Source organism: Ananas comosus, linkage group 23 (genome assembly GCF_001540865.1).
Source record: "Ananas comosus cultivar F153 linkage group 23, ASM154086v1, whole genome shotgun sequence".
NCBI lineage: Eukaryota > Viridiplantae > Streptophyta > Magnoliopsida > Poales > Bromeliaceae > Ananas > Ananas comosus.
The window spans coordinates 4437366-4444461 of record NC_033643.1 but is presented as its reverse complement, the minus strand read 5'-3'; the positions used below and the strand labels follow the sequence as shown (position 1 = coordinate 4444461).

Here is a 7096-nt window from a genome sequence, read left to right as displayed (position 1 = left end):
GATCAAAGAGAGAGACGGCGTGTTTCGTTACGGCGTTCACATTGGGTAAGCTTTGGGATTTGGCTAATCCTTAGGCTTTAAGTATTCTAATAGCCTCTAATGAGCTTTGTTAGCATGTGATCCGTTAATTTTGGATTATTTTGAGGTTAATACATATTAGGGCTTCCGAAGAGATTTTGTAAATATAAGGGTTTGATCTAATTTGACCCTCCGTAAACCTAATTGCTAGGTAAACGAACGGCTGTTGGCGAAGACAGTTCGCGATCGCGACGACCGTTACAAAGTTATTAAAAAATGGACGTTTAGGCTTCGGGTCCGCCGGGAGGGCCGAGGCGATATTGTAAAGTCATGAAAATGATTTGAAGGCATCGTGGCATCAGTAACCGAAGACCTTTAATTTTCGGATTGTGAATTGGAGGCCGTTCGGGTGGTCGCGTGAGAGATCGGGCCAAACCGGGTTACGGGTGCCGCGGGAGGCCGATTGCAAGTGTCGACAAGCAATCGGAATGCGAAATGAGGTGGGTTGTGCTCACCGAAGCGACAAGGTCGCTTTCCATGCTAAAGTGTAGTATGTTTACTATTGACGCATGATAAAGTATGCTATTTAAGAATGCATGATAAAGATTAAAGTATGCTATTTGAGAATGCGTGATAAAGTATGCTAATTAAGAATGCATGATAAAGATAGATGCCAAATGAATGCATGAGTTGATGTTAATTTATATGTGCATATTATAGAAATGCTAAATAGATGTCAAATGAAAGTATGAGATTGTACTAACCGAGAATGCATGTAGTAAACGTTAACGAATGCATAAAATGCTGAGTGATGACTACCAATGGATGACAAAATATATGCACGTTGAACATAGATCGAGTGGCATTCGAAATGGTAAAGTGGACACTAGAGTTAGTGTGGGACATCAAAGAATAAATGTGATGTAAAGAACAATGATAATGGCTAAAGATAATGTAAAACAATGTGATGATAATAATGTAATGTTGCATGATGTGAGTACACGTGCTTATTAGAATGATTAAGAATCTAAATAATCTATGTGTATGCATGAGATGTAATGTGAGAACCTAATGATAATGGCTTGAGACAAGGCAAAGCAATGTGATGTAAAGAATAATGATAATGGCTAGAGGTGATGTAAAGTAATGTGGCATAAAGAACAAGCAAAGTGTAAAGAACAATGATAATGGCTAGAGTTAGCAACCAATGTGACATAAAGAACACTAGAGTTAGTGTGTGGCAATAAAAGAACAAGTGTGATATCAAGAATGACAATTACTAAAGTAATTGATAATTGTGGTATAAAGAATAATGATTGCTAGAGTTAGCAACTAATGTGATGTGAAGAACACTAGAGTTAGTGTAAAACCATGATCCAACTACATATCCTTAGAGTTAAGGATTGATCATACTTGCTATGAGTTCCGTGCTCGAGGGCGGTCGCTCCCCCTCGGGCGATGCTCTCCGGAGTTTGGCATCCGGGTTGGAGTAGACCCGTAATGACGGTCCTAGCTGGTGAGTTCCTGCGATGATGGACTTAATGTGAAGCAAGTTAATGTGGCGAAACCCCCGGGTTAGCCGTGAGATTAAAGAACAAAGAACAAAAAGGAATCATGTTTTGGAAAGTGGATCTTGTATTCATTATGAATTGACTCAAAACCGAGTCGAGTGGCATAGTTGGCTAGGGTAAAGGTAACCCTGTGAAAGAATAACAATTGAGAAAGAATAGCAATTGAGAAAGAATGACAATTGAGAAACGTTTGTTAATGTTATAAAGAATGGCAAATGTGTATGATGAGCCTAAGGCGCGAGTGCCCTTAGTAAAGGATAAAGAACAAAGAATAAAGCATAAAGAATAAAGCAAAAAGAATAAAGCATAAAGAATAAAGAATAAAGATTAAAGAATAAAGAATGGCTAATGATAAAGAATTGCATATTCTCAAGAAAGGCTAATGGTAAAGAATGACTAAGAGTTGCATAATTTGCATATTTGTGAGGCATGAACATGTATTGCATGATGTTATATGTATATATCTGTTGGACTAACATGTTGCAGTGCCTCCTTTGGACCTGGTGGGTTGAGCTTTTCCCTTGGGTGGCTGTACCCACTGACGACTATGGACAATAGTCTCACCCCCGTGTTGTTGTTTTTGGGGGTACAGGTTCACACGCGAGCGGCGCGGCGGCGCGAGGAAAGGGCGTAGCTCCGTAGTTAGCGCCCTACCACAGAGACCAGATAGCAGCACCCTGAGTCGGCTTCTTAGGGGTATAAGAAAAGAAAAGAAAAGAATCGATGTTGTAATGTTATGTTTAGAAATCGATTGTATATTTGGAAGTTGAGAATCAATGTAATGAAAAATGCGATGTAGTTTGAACTGTCAGTACGAGCCAAAATGAATTGAATTGTTCGACTGCTAGCGACCAAGTCAAAGCTGGGGTAAACCAGTGACTTTTGACATGGCTGGACGTTAGAAATAGTCTATCGAAAGCCTAAAATAAAGAGTGAGATACCCACAGTCTTTTTATACTTTGGAATTTAGATCGGAGTATTTTTATAAAGACTGTAGAGGCGGTTAAAAGTATTAAAAGACTCTGACACGTAAAAGACGAATAAAAAGACAGGGCAGAGGTTGTCTTTTAAGATCTAGAAGACAAAATTAAGGCTAAAGTCGTGTTCAGTGGAGACTGAATACAAAATGGAGATATTTAGATTATTTTTATCAAAGAGTGTGATAAAAATAAATAATAATAAAAATATGGTTTTAGACCATATAATGTGATTGAAACGTGATATCGTTATATGTGGAAGATCTAGAAACTCTATTCGTTTTCGTTCGAATTATAGTAGATTTCTAGGTAGATTTCGGTAAAGATCCCGTAAACTTGGTTAAAGATCCCAAGATGGAACCTTCGAGTACCTCGAATGGAGTTTTTGAAAGGGAAGGAACACGATCTCTTCTTCTTCTCCTTCTACGAGGTGAGTAAACAGAAGAAGAGATGGTGGGAGAGGGAACGAAGGTGGAGAACCTCTCTCTTTCTCTAGGATCTCTCTTTCTCGAGAAAACATTGTATGGCACAGGGGTTATTCAATATGGCTTGAAGGCAGTTTAACTGGCTTCACACCAACGTCTGCTCAACCTTGCCAGGCAATCGTTAAGGTTTTCGAAACCTTGTTGAACGTATCCCATATACCTGGGTCCTCTCGTCCGACCACTTCAAAATCGAGTTTTCGACTTTCACTACGAGAGCTCCAGGTCTGGGACACGTCCCAGGCTTGGGGCATCCGCGTTTTACGGGTCAAGCCCGACAATACTTAACTACCTTAATTAAACCTCCCCGAATCACGTTTATACGGTATATACTCACATATCCACACCCACATTATTCCTAATCGGGAGTAAAGAGAGGAGAGGTTGGATTATCTTTGGGAGAAAGAGAGAGATCTAAAGAGAAAGAGAGAGGAACCCCACGCGGTTACCACCTCGATACCACCTCTTCTCTACCGAACCACCACTTCTTTGGGAGAGCACCACTGGATCGAACCTTCTCTCGAACCTAGATTCTATTCATGAGATACAAAATTCCCAAAATTACAATCCCAAACTCATAAAGGAAGATCTAGGTGATGATGTCCATATTCTAAATCACCGCTGTTTACAGCGGTGGTATCAGTTTTAATAGAGGTGCTTTTTATAAAACCGCCGCTGTTAACAGCGGTGTACGGCGGCGGATTTTGGGGCAGCCATTTTGATAAACCACCGCTGTTAAACAGCGGCGATTTTCAATCTATTAATCGTCGGTGTATGCCAGTGGCGTTTTTCAATCTATTAATCGCTGCTGTAAGACAGCGGTGATTTTGGGGCGGCCTATCAAAATACCACCGCTGATAACAACGGTGGTTAAAAGACTATATTTTATGTAAAAAAATTTTTTTATTAATCATCATTATCTATAATAACTAAAGCATATTTAACGATTTTTTATTGGATATCAATATTTTTAAAGAATAAGAATTTAAAATTGGAAATTAAAGTTAAATTAGGAGAGTTTTACAGTGCGGGCCCATGGTCGCCTTCGTATAGGCCAGCGCACGTGTCTGGGCGGCACATATGGTGTTGAGTTCATATGTGTTCCGCACAGTGCGGGGCTCGGGCGGAGAAACCAGCCTAAGCCCGTGCGGTTGTCTGGCGGCTTGCCTGTCCCAAAAGGGACGTGCGCCTGTCTCAGAGGGGACATGCAAGTTCCGCAGCGTTAGTTATGTTAATGTTCTCCAAGGTTTGTCCTTGTTAATAGTTGTTGCTAACGTATTCCTTCCATAGTTTGTTGTATTGTGTAGGATACAATAATGTTAGTAAGTAGAGTAGTAAANGCTCTCCACGGACTGGTTAGTGTGGAGGTAGCTGGATAGTCTCAACTGGGCGGGGCGGGTATGTTCACAGTCCCTGGGAAGGGTATATTTACAGTCCCTAAAGAGATTGGGTCAGATGTGACGTTACTACAGTAGGTCAGCTTAGAGCACGATAGTGTAATAATTGGTAACTGTAGATTTTATTCCAGCATTTATTCTACCTTTGCTCCCTTCTGTAGACTTAGTGGGTGGACCGATATTGTTGAGGGCGGCACCCACTGAGGACTACTTATTTTTACAGTAATTCTCACGCCCTGTTGTTACCCCGTTTTTGCAGAGCCAACGTCTTCGGCTGCTGCTGTTGCGGATCAGGATCGAGGCAAGTGCGTCGCGAGTTAGATCCCTACCCGACGAGCCGAGCTAGAGGTGCCCCTACTACAGGTAGTTGTTTTGTTGGAGTTCATATACGTACTGTTATTTAACTCGCCAGTGCAAATAGTTTTGTATTTTGGATTTGATGTATGTATATGGAACTCAGTTCGTTTTTAGTTACTGGTTCTTCTAGCAGCTCTATACTACTGTTTGTAGTATTGTATGTTTTACAGGTACAGCTATCACTACGTATACATGAAAAATTCCTTTGTATACGGCGGATGTAGTGTTCCTGAGCTTTGGATAGGGTTGGCTTCAGTATTAGTGACTGGTCGACATCTCTGGAGAGTGTCGGACTGAGTCGGAGTCAATTCTGCACGAATTGGATGCAGAATTGGACTCAGCGCACTCAAATAAGCAAAACTGGAGTTTTGCCAGATTCGGGTGCCCAGAACATTTTTAGGGTCGCCCAGAAATGAGTGTTGAATTTAACTGAAACTGGAAGCCAATTCGGATCCCATGTTCCGGGCGCCCAGATGTGGATCCGGAAATTCGACATCGTGAATATCGCTTGCTTCGACGCGTGGCAGGCGGTAGGTGAGTTCCGCCGGAGCCATTTACGGGCGCAGCACACCGCGAGCGGAGAGTCCGAGGAGCCCGGTTTGTGCAGTCGGGATGTTCTCGTCGCCCACAACATGGTTCCGGGCGCCCAGAAATGCCCGTTTCTGCATGAGTACTGGATAGCAGTTGTTTTCTCTTGGGGCTTATCTTATCTCTCCAGCAGCCTATAAATAAATGGAAGGTGACCCTGGTGAGCTCTTTTCCTCCTTTCTTCACAGAGAAGTCCCTTTTAGCATCTCTACCCTCGGATTTGCCTCAATTTGCATCAAATTTCCATTGATCCAGCTTGATGGAGTGCTGATTCTGCAGTTCTTCAGCGACGACCTTCAGTGTTTTGGCTCGTGCGCGACGTAGGAAGGTCGGATTTTGACGAAACTTAGTTTGCTGGATTCTAGACTTCTAGAGGAATCCACGAAACCCTGAATTGCAGATTTTGGTTGAGGTTAGCTTGGTCGAACTGAGTCTTTTCTGGACTGCTGTTGACTTTGAGCTGAAATTGGAATTTTTGAGCTTTTCTTGATGCTAACTTTATAGACAGTGGGATTTTGGACCTGAGATTGATCACCCATCAGTAGTTGCTAGATTTGGATCTGTCCTCACCCGATTTGGAGATCATTAGGTGAGTTTTGACATTGGAATTGAGATAATTAAGCTTAAGTGCTGAAATTTTGGTAAATTGATGGTTTTTATTGGATTTTTGGGTGAATTGTAAATCCAGATCTTGAGGGGCTTTGTTGCTGGTTTGGAGGTGTTTCCAGCAGTGTTGCTTGTGATCCGAGACCATCTTGCTGCCAGGAATTGCACTAGAGGTGGGTGTATCATCGGTTTCGCTCCTAAGTGCATGTTTAGTCGACGTGTATAGTTCGATTTTTGTATATCATGCTTTAATTCATCGATTAGCATCTTGAATGTAATATGAATGTAGAAGCATGCTGAAATGAATATTTAAATTATACATGTTGGACTTGAAATTTGACTTAGGAGAAAACCTGCGTTTTGACCCGTCATATGCTTAAACTACCAGATTTAGCTCTAGGAGCCGTGATTCGATTGTATCGTTGCAGTATCAGTGCGATGGATACCTGGGGTAGTTTAGAAGGCATTTACGCTCGTGCTGGGGTGCCGAGCTTATTTTTCAGCAGAGTTTAGGCTGTTTCGGGTCGTTGGGTGCCGTTCGGGTTAGCGGTGGACCCAGATTCTTGTTTTGGTCACAGATTGTGCCGAGGGCACGTGGGTTTGGTTTGTAGACCTGTTTTGACCCTGTTCACTTGACTTTGGCTAGTTGGAGCCTGTTTGAGCTCGACAGAGATACGCTGCATACTCGGTTGGGTAGCGCCCACGAGTGCCACTCCGGAGTCAGGCTTTGTGCTTTCGCGTTGGTGTCGCTCATGCCAGTTGGACTTGCTCTCCACGGACCAGTTAGTGTGGATAGAGCCCGATAGTCGCAACGGGGCAGGGACGGGTGTATTCACAGTCCCGGGGACGGGTATGCTTACAGTCCCGATTGGATTGGGTCAGGTTGGACATTTCCTACAGTTGGTTAGTGTAGAGCATGATAGTGTAGTGTTTGATAGCGGTAGACTTTATTCCTGCATTTTACTACTATTCCTGCTCCCTTCTGTAGACTTAGTGGGTGGACCGATGTTGTTTTGGGCGGTACCCACTGAGGACTACTTGTTTTTACAGTAGTTCTCACGCCCAGTTGTTACCCCTGTTTTGCAGAGCCACAGGTTTCG

At 42.7% G+C, this 7096-nt stretch overlaps 1 long non-coding RNA gene across 1 annotated transcript; it reads left to right on the top strand.

The window, feature by feature from the left end:
• LOC109727844 lies at positions 5763-6118 on the top strand. Its single transcript, XR_002220852.1, has 3 exons — positions 5763-5802; positions 5895-5979; positions 6079-6118. It is a non-coding gene; the product is annotated as an uncharacterized LOC109727844 (long non-coding RNA).